We start from the raw sequence: 14,968 nt of genomic DNA, 5'->3' as shown, positions 1-14,968 counted from the left end.
GAAACTCTTTGAAGCCATGAGTTATGACTACCAAAGGAAGCCCTTGGTCCGATCCCTGCAGGGGTTTGTCCAGAAGAGCTATTATACGTAAGCCGAAAGGTTGCGTGGTTCTATGTACCATATTGTATATATGAGGTACGCATTTTCAAGTTTTGTATTCTATAACACAAAGATTTTATATGAAGTTTATATGTGGGATGTATTAACTTCGTGTCTAGTGTTCCTATTTATGTTTACAGAACTTGGAAGATTTCTCCTTTGGAAGTTTATGGTTGGTCCATTCTGACAGGTATTGGTTCTCGAAACTGGCATATAGGTTAGGTTTTTTCGCCTGCATTGTGCACTTATCAGTTTCCTTTCCCATTTTGCCTTAGGATCGACCCCACCAAGTTGTGGTGCGGAACCTTCTCATTGCTTTGAAGTATCATGACTTGTGTGGTAGAGCCATCCTTTACATGGGCATCCTAGTTAGCACCTCATTGACATTTGTTGCCCATGCTGCTCTGTTTTGAGTAGGCTCGGGGAGTCCTCTGTAGTCCTGCCATGACTTATGCGTTGAAGACTCATTCCTCTTAGCTTCTCCGCTTTGTTGTGGCCATATACCCTAGAGGCTCCTTTGTGTTGAGTTGTACTACTGCATTGCATTGTTGACCACTTGCACCTTTTGGCCTAGAGCCGGCTTCACTTGGACTCGTGTTTATGCCAAATTTTGACCATGACATCTGCAAAATCAACCTTGCATACCCTTGACTTCTGCAGCTTGACACACCTTGACCCGTGGAAGGAACATACCTTTGAGTGTCACTGACCAATTTTCACCTCCCTGCATTGAGCATAGGAACGTTCCTTTCCCAGGAACTAGATCATCTGTTTCACCGACACTCGTTCTTTCCACTGTACCATAGCATTCTTTTATTCTTTTTCTGGCTTAACAGAAAAAGACAAAAAATTAAATATTCCAAAAAGAGCGGGAACGGGACATTATTTCCATTTATTGTTGGCAGCTAGAGTCAGTCGTGTCGCCCTTGAACAAAGCACTCAAAACAAAGTCTCCTCCGTATGGGTGGGATTTATTTTGACTTAGGTACGCCATAACCTTGTTATTGAGTCAGTTCTCCACCGATTGGTTATCTCTTCCAATCATATGGAGGGTTCGTTCGTGCCTCCTGCATGGCGAACTTATACAGAGTCATCATATGCTGCCACATAGTCACATTGAGTCGTGCTTTTGTTCAAGGGAAGTTAGCCTGAGTCGGCCTCTCTGCGGTGTCTCTTGACTCATTTTTCAGTCGGCCATCCCTGGTTGTCAGTGTCATGTCTATTATCACATCAGTTATATTGGTCCTTTACTCGTGCCGGTTTGAGAAGGTCCCCATTGACTTCTTGCTGGTGGGTCTTGTCCTTATCGACGACGACATCTTGCTCTGAGGACAGGCCTAGAGCTGCACCCTGGCCTATTTTCATTATTGATAGGTTACCTTGTGCTCAGCATCGATAAGTATCATGGGTCTTTGACTGAGTGGTTTCCCTTGTGTTCGACATCAGCTTACATTATCACACATTGGGATTCGTGCAGTACCTTAGTTTCCATTTGACCCTATTGGTGGATACCTCGCCTCTGTGTCAGCTTTCATTATTGGTTGGTTCAGAGGGTTTCTACCGTGCGCTAGCCACATCTTGTGTACGCCGGAAACGTACTTCGGTTGGGTTACTACATTTTTTCGTCCGATTCCTTCCACATTATTGGCTACGGGTTACACTCACGCTAGATTGATGAAGGATGCCTTAATGCCTTCCTTCTAGCGGAACTTTCCCTATCGACTCCGACTCATTGCTCTGGGGCAAAGATCTAGAGTCCATTTGGCAGTACCTTGGGTTTTCAGTCATTAGTGGCAGATCCTTCGCTATCGACAGTGGGAAACCATCATTGTCTCCTGATCGATAGATTCTTACAGGTGTTCGACTCCAGCTCATCTATTCACACTTGTTAGATTGTACTGGGTACCTTGATGCTCATTATCATTATCGGTGAGTAGTAGTCTCGCGTTTGTTAACAGTATACATCAATGACCGGTAATCAAACGATTTCTCACATGGTCGACTTCAGATCATTTATTCCCATGGTGTAGAAATGTACCATGGCGGTCGGTGAAGACATCAGGTTGTATCAGCATTCATTGGTTCACTTGACAGTTGCTCATGTTGCTGCTAGTTGATACCACTCCACTTTATATGTTGCAGTCAGTCATGGCGACATTCTATATGCTGGCACCTGAGTTTGCAGTGTAGTACCATCCTATTCCATCATGTTCAGTTGGTACCTTTTGGGGATCAGTCTTTGATATCAGTGATCCGTTGCATCTTTCAGCATCGTTGGTAGTCTTATATGTGATATTCAGACATGTACTTGTTCATTATGATCAGATGATCCATTATGTATCTTTCAGTCATTTATACTTGTATACTTAGTGGATCCGCTTGTACTTGATATGCGGACATGCTTTACTTTTTTTGAGCATGGGTATGCCCGCCTCAGACAGTGTTTCTTTCTGATCTCCTTTGGTGGCTTGGCAGGCTGAATTCTTGTGAAGTCCTCCTCGGTTTTTGACAGACTTCCTTTCCATGTACTCGCATAATATATTTCGGCCATCATGTACCCTTCTGACCTCATATATTAGGGGGCATCTGTTATAGCTCAAATCTCACTCTTATGGTTTGTGATGCTGTACTCATGGCCTAGGGCAACCCCTCCTTCCAGACCTGGTCCTAAAAATTAAAAAAACAGTGTTTTATCCCTTATACACGACATTGCCCTGAGTTAAACGCGTGTATACGCGGGTATGTGTATAGCCAACCCGCGTGTATGTATTAAAACACTTTAAAAAATATAAAACTCCTCATTTTCGGGCGGAGATCGCGGGTTTTACCTGCTGATCACCTGTTAGTGCCCGTGGCCCAACTGTTCCCAACCAACTCCTAACTAAAAAACTACTTTGGAGATGGTATAAAAAGACCTCAAAGGGAAGGCCTAAGGGAGGAGAGAATAGAGAGAAAGGTTATTATGCTGAGATTTTTCCCTTGACCAGGTCTGAAGTCCCTTGTGCCTTCTGCACTTCCCCCATTTTGTACAGGAAACCTTTGTTTCCTTGTGTGTTGATGTTCATCCACCATTTATGACATCATGGAGAGAGTAATGGAAGGAGTTTTGTTAGAGGCTTGAGGCTGGAACGGATCTGGAAGGAAGCTTTGCTTGGAGCCTGCTGAAGGTGATTCAGGACAAAAGAGAAGAAGGGAACTCCAAGAAGGGTTTGCACCCTAAAGGCCTTCTCAAACGTAGGACCAAAGGTACGTACCCTTATCATAGAATTTGCTTACTATAGCATAATGGCTGTATGAATGTATGTTTCTTTGAATAGATAACTTTCAGTCTGCTAGGGTTTCAACCCAAAAAGCCCTAGGGGAGTAATTCCCTCTATCAATTGTAATATCAAATTCCTGCAATAAAATTAGCCATCTAGTTATTCTACCATTTGTGATTGGTTTATTTGCTAAATATTTTATGGCAGAGTGATATGTATACAAGATAACAGGATATCCAGTAATGTAATGCCTGAACTTATTAACAACATGTATTACAACTAGAAATTCCTTTTCAGTAACAGTATAATTCAATTCAGCCGGGGATAAATTCTTGCTAATATAATAAATTTCATATGGTTTTTTATCTTCTTCTTGCCCAAGGACTGCTCCAATAGATGTATCTGAGGCATCTAATGAAATTTGAAATGGCAGGTCCCAAGTTGGTCCTCGAAGGACTGGGGCTGTGGACACATGCTTCTTCAGATCCTGGAAAGCACGGTCACATTTTTCTGTCCAAAGAAAATCAACATTACTTGTCATTGCATATAGAGGTGCAACAATATGTGAAAAATGTTCTATAAATCTTCTATAATAACCAGAAAATCCAAGAAAATGCATACCTCCGTTTGAGTGGTAGGAGTGGGAATTAGCAAAATTATTTGTATTTTGGCTGGGTCTACCTGTATGCCAACTACTGAGATATAATGGCCTAGAATAAGTCCTTCAGTCATCATCATATAGCGTTTTTCATGGCTCAAACAAAGCCTAGTGGCAATGCAGCACTGCAAGACTTTTTCCAGTGTGTCCAATGCTGGGTCAAAATCATCTCCGTATGGTGTAAAATCATCCATGTAGACTTCGAGCCCCTCATTTATTAAATCGGAAAAGATGCTGAGGATAGCCCTTTGAAATGTGGCAGGAGCATTGCATAAGCCAAAAGGTAGAACTCTGTAGGGAAATGTTCCCCAAGGACAAGTAAAAGTGGTTTTCTCTTGGTCTTCAGGGGCAATCTAAATCTGATTGTATCCACTGAAGCCGTCTAAGAAAGAAAAGAATTTCTTTCCTACCAGAGTGTCTAATACTTGATCGATGAATGGAAGGGGAAAGTGGTATTTTTGTGTTGCTTTGTTTAGCTCTCTATAATCTACACAAATCCTCCACTTTCCATTCTTCTTTGGTACCACAACAAGTGGAGAGACCCATTTATTATCAGAGATAGGGTATATGAAGTTGACATCTAAAAGTTTTTGAAGTTCAGCTTTTACAATGTCTTTTAGATGAGGATTAAGTCTCCTTTGTGGTTGGCGAACAGGTCTCGCATCCTTTTCTATGTAAATGTGGTGTGTACATAACTGGGGATCAATTCCTTTCATATCAGGGTAGTCCCATGCAAATGCTTCTTTATATTTCCTCAATAGTTGGATGAGCTTCTTTTTTGTTCGGAAGTCAGGTTGGCATTAATGTTTAAAGTCTTTCCTGGCTCAATTTCTACAATTTTGCTATTTGAAACAAAGGTAGTAGGTATTGTTTGATCATGTGTATCTTTAAGAGGATCTTCTTCTAATTCATTATCAAATGCTACTTCTATCATGTGACATTGTATGTGGGATCTGGGTTCAGCTTGGCTAATAAAATTATTAATGGCATCATCTTCTATTTGGTCTTTGAAATTAAGGGCCTCTTCTATGGTTAATGGAGATCTAGTATTTTCGGTGAGGTATGATACAGGGCGCTTGTTAGTTTTTATTATTGTGAAACTTGGCTGTGCTGGGGGGTATAAAGCTAGATTCTTGATATTTTCCCCCCTAGTTATGGTCATATTGCCTTGTCGGCAGCCAATATGAGCATCGAAAGTTGAAAGCCAAGGTCTGCGTAAGATCAATGGATGTCCATCAAGTGGGTTTTTTGGGTTTATTATCAGAAAATCAGCCGGATACTCCCAGGAGTCAACGGATACCATGACATCGTGTAGTGTGCCTTCTGGCCTAACCACAGATCGGTCAGCCAATTCTAGTAAAGTAGAGGTCGGTTCTACTGATGTAATGCCCAGTTTTTGGCAAGTAGTGGTTGTTAAGATATTAATTACAGCTCCTAAATCAACTAAGGCATTTGAGAAGGTTTGTTCATTGATTTGTACGGTTACTATTGGATTTCCTGGATCTTCGTATTTAACGGGTGTTTCTTTTCCTGATAATAAGTCAGATAAAGTGCCAACTACTTGGACTTTTGGGTTATTTGTAATTTTCCTCCTTGGTTTCTTTATACATAGTTCTTTGATAGTATTTGCATATATTGAGATGTCTTGAATGGCTTGGAGGAGTGGGATTTTTATGTACAGGTTTCGTAGTTCTCCCAGAATGTCAAAATCAGGATATTGTATAGGTCGAGGTATAATTAATCGTTTTGGGAATGGAGGAGAGGATGTGGTTGCTGGATCATGAATTTGTTGTTTGGTCACGTCCTCTTCTTGTAACGGTTGTTCTATAGGTAACTGATTTTCAACTTGAACTATTTTATCTCCCTCTGTTTCAATGATACGCCCAGATCTTAATTGAAGGTCATTACACTCCCTTAGATTGGTTCCTGTCTCTGGTGTTTCAATTATTTGAATGTACTGGACTGGTCTGTTATTCGGATTGGGGTTGGGTTGGGCTGGGAGTTGCGGCCTTAAGTTAGACTGGGGGTTTTGTTGTAGGGTTGGCAGTGTAGGTTGAGAGAGCGGGATGGTTCCTACTGGCTGATTCATCGGTCTTTGCTAGTTTGCCTACCAGGTTTGACTCTGTGAAGTAGGAGGGGTCCATTGTGGTGGATAAACATTGTTTGCCAATATGGTGGGGTATAGGGAAAATTTGGCCAATTGGGTTGGCTTGCTTGATTCGGCCATGGAGATGATGAAGGAAATGACTGTTGTGACCAATTCGGGAAGGGAGGTTGATTTTGCCACATTGTATTATATTGTTGAGCATGATATTGTGGAGGTTGAAAAGAAGAAGCAAGGTCTGAGAACATACCTGATTGTCGCAGCTGCCATTGACAGCGCTGATTGAGTAGATACACCGATTCTGGCTCTTCTTCTGCTTCCTTGTATACTGCTTTCAATCCAGGAAGTGAGGGACAACTCTCTGTAGAGTGGTCTTTTGTACAAATGGCGCAAACTTGGACTGCATCTAATGGACACTCCTTATGGTTGTGTTTCTTCCTGCATCTGGGACAGAAGATTGCCAAATTCTGTTCTGCCTCTGCTTGCTTTTGTTTGGCCTGCATAATATCAAGTTGTGTTGTCAGTGTCCCCAATATATCAGTTTTAAAATTTTCTAATAAATTTCCAATTTCTGCATGAGTTACTCCTTCTGTCAAAATTCTGTTATCTCTTGCAAATCGATCATGTTCTGCTGGTTTTAGTCTTGTGCTGCCTCTCGAGCTCCTGATACATAGATTAATAATGTCAGCAAAATTTTCCTGATAAATATCTCATTTTCCCATAATATTTAATGTTTCAATCCATTGTTCCTTCATTCCCCTAATTAATGCTGTTTTTAATACATTATCAGGTAAGGGTAATGATGCATAAGGAGATCTTTGAAGATTATACTGGAAACGTTCAACATACTCTTCTAATGTTTCATTTGGTCTAGCTACCATCTGAAATATTTCATCTTTTAACTCTCTAGACCTGCAATAGTCCTGATATTTTCTTAGAAAAGACTCTTTCATTTGATCCCAATTATTTATAACACCACCACCCAATCCCATAAACCATCTTAAAGCAGCCCCTTTTAATGTAGAGGGAAATAATTTCAGTTTCTGGGGATCGGTGGTATAGTCATATCCTCTACACAGCACATCGAATTCAAACAGGAATGCATCCGGATCTTCTGATGTAAGGCCATGGAATGTAGGGATATGCTGAAGAGGAATTGCTTTCATAGGTGCATTAGCTGCAGTATCCACAATGGGGTATTGTAGTGTAGAGGTTTGGGTGTTTGGCTGGTTCTGGGCCATTTGGTCAAATATATGCCAATAGCCTTCTGGGATATCTAGGAGGGTATTCCTAGGTTGTCGAGGGGGAATGGCTCTAATGGGAATGGCCTTGACAGCACTTCCTTTATCTGGGATAATGAGAGTGCCTAATGTCTGGGGGGGTTCAGGTTCTTGAGTTTCTTCAACTTCATTATAAATGATTTTTGCAGCACTTCCCTTATCTGGGTTGCTTAATGGCTGAATTACCCCAAGAGGAGATCTTGGTTATTCAGTCTCTCCTGTTTCTCCTCTTCCTTCACAGAGATTGCTAAGGTTCCCTTCTTGCAATGATTTTGGGCTAGAATTTTCAATTTCTTGAAAATTTTTCTCTTCGGTTTGACTATGCACCTCAGCAAAGGCTACAGATGGTGATCCTGTGGCCTGAAGGGAACTAGTAGGCTGTCTAGAAGTAACTTTTCTGGGTCCTACTGAAGGCTGAGATTCTGCTTTCTTAAGGATTTCGTCTATAAAGGTTGATCGGCCAAGGGTCACCGGCCCCTTAGCTTTATGAGGCTTTGGTAGAGGTTTGGGATTATTTTCTGGCTTTTTCTGCTTAGTCATACATACAAATCAACTGCTAGGTTCTACCCAAACAAAACAACAACAAATCTACAGGAAAGCGGGCAGGGGAGCAGGGTTATTACATACTCCACATGCAGGTTCTTACCTTCCATTTTTAAAACCCAATTCCTTCCTAGCAGGCTCTTACACTACTGTGAAAAGAGACAAATGGCTACACTCTTCCCCGGCAACGGCGCCAAATGTCGAGCAATAAAAAGGGTCTTTTTCACCTCTAATTACCTCACATTAACTTGTCAATCCAGGAGCGATTTGTTATCACAAAGAGTGTACTCAGTTTGAGGCTGTCATTTGTCAGAGTAATGCTAGTAGTATAGTGCTCGAAATACAAGAGTAAACGGATGCTTAAAACAAGATCTACTTACAGCAAAGCACTTTAAAGCCTAAATCATGCATTCAGAAAACCAAGCAATTTATCAGTCAAGGGTCCAGTAACAGTAACTCATCCCTTTGCAAACTGATGTAACTAAAGATAATCAAGGAACAGATCATCAGCCTGGGAACTAGACAATGAATGTCAATGCTCACTACAGTTTTAGATCGTTCTGCACACCAAAGCAATGATAACGCAAATAACAGGAAATGGAACAACAACTAGGAAATGGAACAACAATTAATTCTTATAAACAGCAACACCTTAATCTACAGAAATAAGTGCAACAATCGTATCCTACAGAAATCAGATAGCAATCTTTACTCTAAGAATAAATCGGACAACAAACGGAAATAGAACGGCAACGAAATATGGAACAACACTTAGAGCCAAATGTAAATGCATAATAAACCAAGATGAATAACACACACGACACGCCTTAGTATTGAGAAAAACAGTAATCTGATCTCGAAACCACAGATATCAATCTTAGTTATAAGAATAACGATTGTAATTCGTAATGGAACAACAATGTCAGTTGAATCAGCAATCACAATTAAATGTAAACTATAGATGAATATAGTAATACCAATTTATGAATGTTACAACACGGTTACTCTATAATTGAACAGCAATAGCATTCTGTAAAGACCAGCAATGTTATATTAATGATTAAAGGAACAACAATGCGTTACAGAGTCATAATGAACAATACGACATTCCTGTCACAGAGAACGATATTACTCAGTCGAACATAAATCAAATATAATAGAACTGTGATGTAAAATAGCAAAACACGTCAGATTACCGAACAAAGCTGATAATGAAAACCAAGCACGAACTAAAGATAATGATAAAGGAGCAAGTGTTCCACCAGGGCTAGGCCCTTAGCCTCCAGGGACACACCGCTTGAAATTATTCCAGGATCAAAGATGGAACAACAACCAGATTTATATTAAAGCATTAAAACAGAGTTACAACAGATCACTTCTCAATGAGATTCGATGATCAAAGTTTCAAATACAGAGAAAAGTTCCATAGAAATTAACAGCAGATCGTCCCTCGGGCTAGCAGTGCTGCCCCATTTTATAACAGCTGAAGCGGAGATATCAATGATGTAAAAATAGTTAAGATAGCGATCCCTCAGGATCAAAGGATCCTGAGGGACTCGCCAAACTGTTAATTCCTAGTTATCCATTTGTTTCCTTGCGCCGATTCGTTATCTCCCTTTCCTTTCCTTGGCTGATATGCTTTAATTTGGATCGCCTTGTTTGCATGTGGTTCCCTGCCAAAGGGACATCAGTTAACTTGGCCCTGTCTTTTTCTTTGGAACGAAAATCTTTCATTTTTCCCTTTTCCTGCATAAGAAATGGCAATTATTAGTGTTTTCGTGTTGCGTATAAATCCTATAGATTTTGTCATGATTTCTTATTATCTACCTAGTTCATGATGCAAAGAGGTTATGAGTTTTAATGAAAAGATGACAAAATAACCAATAAAAACATACCTTCTTTTGTACTCCACAACAGTGAAGCCTGAGAAAGCCTTAATTGGTTTTACTGTGAGTCCCACATTCATGTTTGGAATATGGCATGGGGGTGATTGGATGAAAGAATGATTTGATTAAGCTAATCCATCGTTAGGTGGTACGTCGAAGTCCCTGGATTGGTTGCATTTTGAATATGTTGATAAGATCCCTTTTACTCTTGAGTATTATGTGTAAATATGTTTGTTATTATGTGATGATAATGGTTGTTCTATCATTGTTATTCTGTTGGTTATATGCTAGTAATAAGCATGGTTTATGATAGACTTTGGTTATGGCTCTCATCATGTTTTGATTAGTAAATGAATGAATAATGATTGTATGCCCTAATAGATGATAATGCAGATATCATGAGAGGACATCATACCCATGGAAAATTTTAGGGGCTAATGTTCGCCCAGTGGGCTAATTTTCCTTGATTTTTCCACAAAAAAGATTCGCCAATTTCCAATTTTATAAAAGACGATTCGCCCAAATTTTAGAATATAAAATTATTTTACGTTAAAAATCGTCAACATTATATAGAGACTAAATATAAAATAATTATAAATTTGATTAATTTTACAAATATATCAATAAACATTTATAATTTGCATATTAGGGATTAGTGAGATTCGCCAATATTTTAAACTTCAAGAAAATTTTCCGTCCTTAAAATTTTCCTTGAATACCTTCTTGACAAATCTCAGATAAGTGTGAAGTCCCTATTCTCATATGTGTTTATATGACCTGTATATTACATGTTCATGATGTGTTTGACAGAATGTATGGCATAGCTATGACTTATCAGGTCATGTCGTTGTTCAAGTTTTGCATTAGAGGCCTTTTCATATTATTATTTATCATTTCTGGAAGTTTTGTGAAGTTCTGGGAAGAGGCCCGAGTCATGGCCCTAAAAAAGTGGCTCAAAATTCGGGGTCGCTAGCACATAAATGCCTAAAAAATTCCATAGTTTCATGGAGGCCTTGTTGTGGGAGCGTCTGGAGGGTCTCAGTCACATGGAGGGATTTTCATGGGAGCGATTGGGGGTCTAGTTCAGTCAAGAAGTAAGTTCTCTTTGGGTTTGGACACTTGGAGGGGTTGGTTGGCTCCTAAAGGTTCTCTAGCTCCTGAGGAAGGTAAGTTTGGTTTTGGTTGGTCGATTCCACTTCCTTAATTGTACTTGGGGAGTTTAATCATATCATAGTAAATCTTCATCACATGTTTACCCGGTGGACCGGTTAGCTTGGGTAAATGTGGGAGGAGGGTGTTACAGAGTGGTATTAGAGCATGGTTCACCCCTTGGACTAGAGGGGTGGAATATGGTTGTCATGCATGCATGCAAGTGGAATATGTGCTTGATGTTTATATATGGTGATGGTCATTGTTGCAGTTGTGTTGTCATGTAGAAGTTGAAGGTGTTGTTGTTGGGATGTGATGTCTTGAATGCATGTCAGTTGAATATGCGTTTGTTGTGTATGAATGTTGTCTATGTGAATGTATTGCATGCATTGTCATAGTTATGGTATAGTCATGCATGGTAATTCAATAATGGTTGAAATGATGTCTATATATATTTATATGACTATGTTTATACATGTATGGTGCTAATCTGTTTGATCTTGCAGATGAGATATCCTCCCTTGAACTATAATGATGTATGTTGATTTTGTTTATATTTTGGTTTAGTTGACATAATATACTTGCAGGAAGAAGATTAAAGATGACTAGCAAGATGGTATACTACAATTTATGATATTATCCCTATAGATTAGATGAGATGCATGTTGATAGGTACTCTCCTAATATAACAAACACAATGAGAAGTTTAGAGGCAGAAATAAGAAGTTGCAAAGCAGACAATGACAAAATAATTCAGGCATAAGAGAAACAAGTAAATTTCAATGTGGTTAACCTTCAAAGTTTCTTAGATTTACAGAGAGAGGGGCCACTTAGGATCAGCCATGGGAAGGAGGATAGGATGAATGGGGCATATGGAAGTAGGTCTCATGGTGGGCACTGGTCAGATAGGGATGACACAATGAGAGATGGTAAGTTCTTGACACACCTGATAGGAGAGGTGATGAACACATGTTCTATTCTAGTTCTGGTTCTAACAGGTATCATGGTCATCATCGTTACTATCCTTACATGAGGAATGGCAGGGGATATCTGCCAGATGAGTTCAAGAAAGAAAATCCACTTACCTTTGATGGAGATTTCAAGAAACCAGAATATGTAGAGGCATGGTTACTTGGGATGAAGAAGTTCTTTGAGCTACATGATTACACAGAGAATATGAAGGCCATAATAGTTATCTTCAGCCTCAAAGGGAAAGCAGACATCTGGTGGGAAGATGTGAAGTGGATTAGAGACATTAGGACAAAAGAGTTGATTTGGCATGAATTAAAGAGACTTTTCAGGAAGAAATATTTGTTAGATAGGTACTATGACAATAAAGCTAAGGAGTTCTATGAGCTAAATATGGGATTGATGACAGATGAGGAGTAGATGACCAAGTTCCTAGAGTTTTTGAGGTATGTATCATATCTTAAGGATGAGAAGGCCAAAGTTAAGAGATTTTTAGTGGATTACCATTAGCATTTAAATATCAAATTGAGTATGATGAGCCTCGATCACTTGAAGAAGTCATTGGTAAGTTGAAGCATTATTATGAGAAATCAAAGCACAAGACAGAGTCTCAACAAGGTTGGAAAGGGAAATACAAGCCTAAAGGTAATGGCAACTGAAAAGGACAAGACCCCAGGATGCAGGTAAGAAAGAGAATGTTGTTCCTTACAAGAAGCTTAATGTAGTTGGATGGGGACATGGGTCATAGCCTGGAGGGAAGCAAAATAAAGGTGATGGTACAAGATAATTGCAATGTTTGATATGTGGCAAGGAGCATCTCAAGAGAGATTTTTCATAGTATCAGGGTGGTAGGCCTCAAATTTATAGTGCACAGGAAGCACAAACAGTTGGGGATATTGGATAGAGCATTCCTCGGATCTATGCAGCATTGAATGACAGACAGGCGGATCACCAGGCGTCTATTATCGAGATGGACGGTAAGCTTTGTGATGAAGTTGTTTCTATTTTTATTGACCCTGAATCTAATTATAGTTATGTTAATCATGACCTGGTGGATAAGTGTGTTTTTAATAAAGAAGTGCATGCAAAATCTTGGTTAGTGCAGTTGGATACAGGGAAAAAGGAAAGAGTTCATCATTGGGTAAGAGCTTGTGCATTTGAGTTAAATTGTATGCCTACATCAATGCATCTGAATGTACTTCCGTTGGGATCATATAGTATGCTTTTGGGTATGGATTGGATATATCTTCACAGGACCAAGGTGGATTGTTATGGAAAGGCTATTGAATGCTTGGATGACAATGGAGACTAGAGAATCTTACAGGGTAAGAAGAAAGCTACATAAAATAGAATGGTTATAGCTATGCAAGAAAAGAGAAGTTATAGGAAAGGGTGTGTGTTATTTTTAGTACATATTTCCAATGATAAGGGTAAGGATGTTGAGGATGCGGAGGTATTGAGCTGGTACGCAGTTTTATAACAGTTTCAAGATGTATTTCCCACAAATATTTCAGAATTCCCGCCTCACAAAGAAATGCAATTTTCCATTGAGTTGGTACTAGTAGCAGCACCAGCATCAAAGGCACAATACAAGATGAGCACAAGAAATTTAGTAGATTTGAAGTTGTAGTTGAAGGAAATGTTTGACAAGGGATACATTAGGCCAAGTTTATTGCCTTGGGGCACACCAATGTTGTCTGTGAAGAAGAAGGATGGTACTCTCAGGTTGTGCATCAATTATAGGCATTTTAACATGGTAACCATCAAGAACATGTATCTATTGCTGAGGATTGATGACTTGCTTGATCAATTGAAGGGAGAAACAATTTTCTCGAAGATTGATATGAGATCAGGATATCATAAGGTAAACATCAAGGAAGAGGATACTTACAAGGCTACTTTCAGGACCAGGTATGGGCATTATGAGTTTGTTGTAGTTCCATTTGGTTTGACTAATTATCCAACTACTTTTATGTACTTAATGAATAGTGTCTTGTGTCTGTATCTAGACAAGTTTGTTATTGTGTTCATTGACGATATATTGATATATTCTAAGAATGAGGGAGATAAAGTTGAACACTTAACAACAATATTGAGATTTCTAAGAGAGAATCAGTTGTATGCCAAGCTTAGTAAATGAAATTTATTTCAGACAGAGGTATATTCCTTGGGACATGTTGTTTCCAAGGAAGGCATAGCAGTGGAGCCTAAAAAGATTAGAGTTATCATGGAATGGGAAACTCCTAGGAATGTGGATGAGGTATGTTCATTCATGGGGTTAGCAAGTTACTATAGGAGGTTCATCATGAACTTCTCACACATTGCGTATCCTATTACATCATTGCAAAGAAAAGGTAACAAGTTTGAATGGACAAAGGAATGCACAACCGGTTTTGAGTAGTTGAAGAAGTTGTTGACAAATGCTCCAGTTCTTAAAATTGTAGACCCAGATAAAGAGTTTGTTGTGTGTATAGATGTGTGAAAAATAGGACTTGGTGGAGTCCTTATGCGGAAGGGATAGGTGGTATGTTATGAATCAAGGAAACTGAATGAGAACGAGAAGAATTATGTTACACATGATCTTGAGTTGGCGACAATCATCCATGCTTTGAAGACGTGGAGGCACTATCTTCTTGGAACGAGGTTTGTATTGATGAACGATCACAATGGATTGAGATACTTGTTTGACCAACCAAATCTGAATGCTAGGCAAGCTACATGGTTGGCCACGATTAGTGAGTTCGACTTTGAGATCAGGTACATTAAGGGAAAAGAGAATAGGGTTGCAGATGCTCTTAGCAGAAGAGTGTAGTGTATCATATAGCATCTATGAGTTCTTACGGGACAAATCTACATGATTTGATCTTACAGGAAAGACAACATGATGATAAGTACATGGAGCTTAGCCACAAGTTACAACATGGTATAGGTGATTAGGATGTGGACTATTGTCTTACAGTAAAAGGCTTGATCATATTTAGGGTCAAGATCTATGTGCCAGACACCAGTTATATCAAGAA

This window comes from Pinus tabuliformis, chromosome J, assembly GCF_031772625.1.
Source record: "Pinus tabuliformis cultivar Carrire ecotype Pingquan chromosome J, CPIR1, whole genome shotgun sequence".
Classification (NCBI taxonomy): Eukaryota; Viridiplantae; Streptophyta; class Pinopsida; order Pinales; family Pinaceae; genus Pinus; species Pinus tabuliformis.
Note: the sequence above shows the minus strand (reverse complement) of the source record.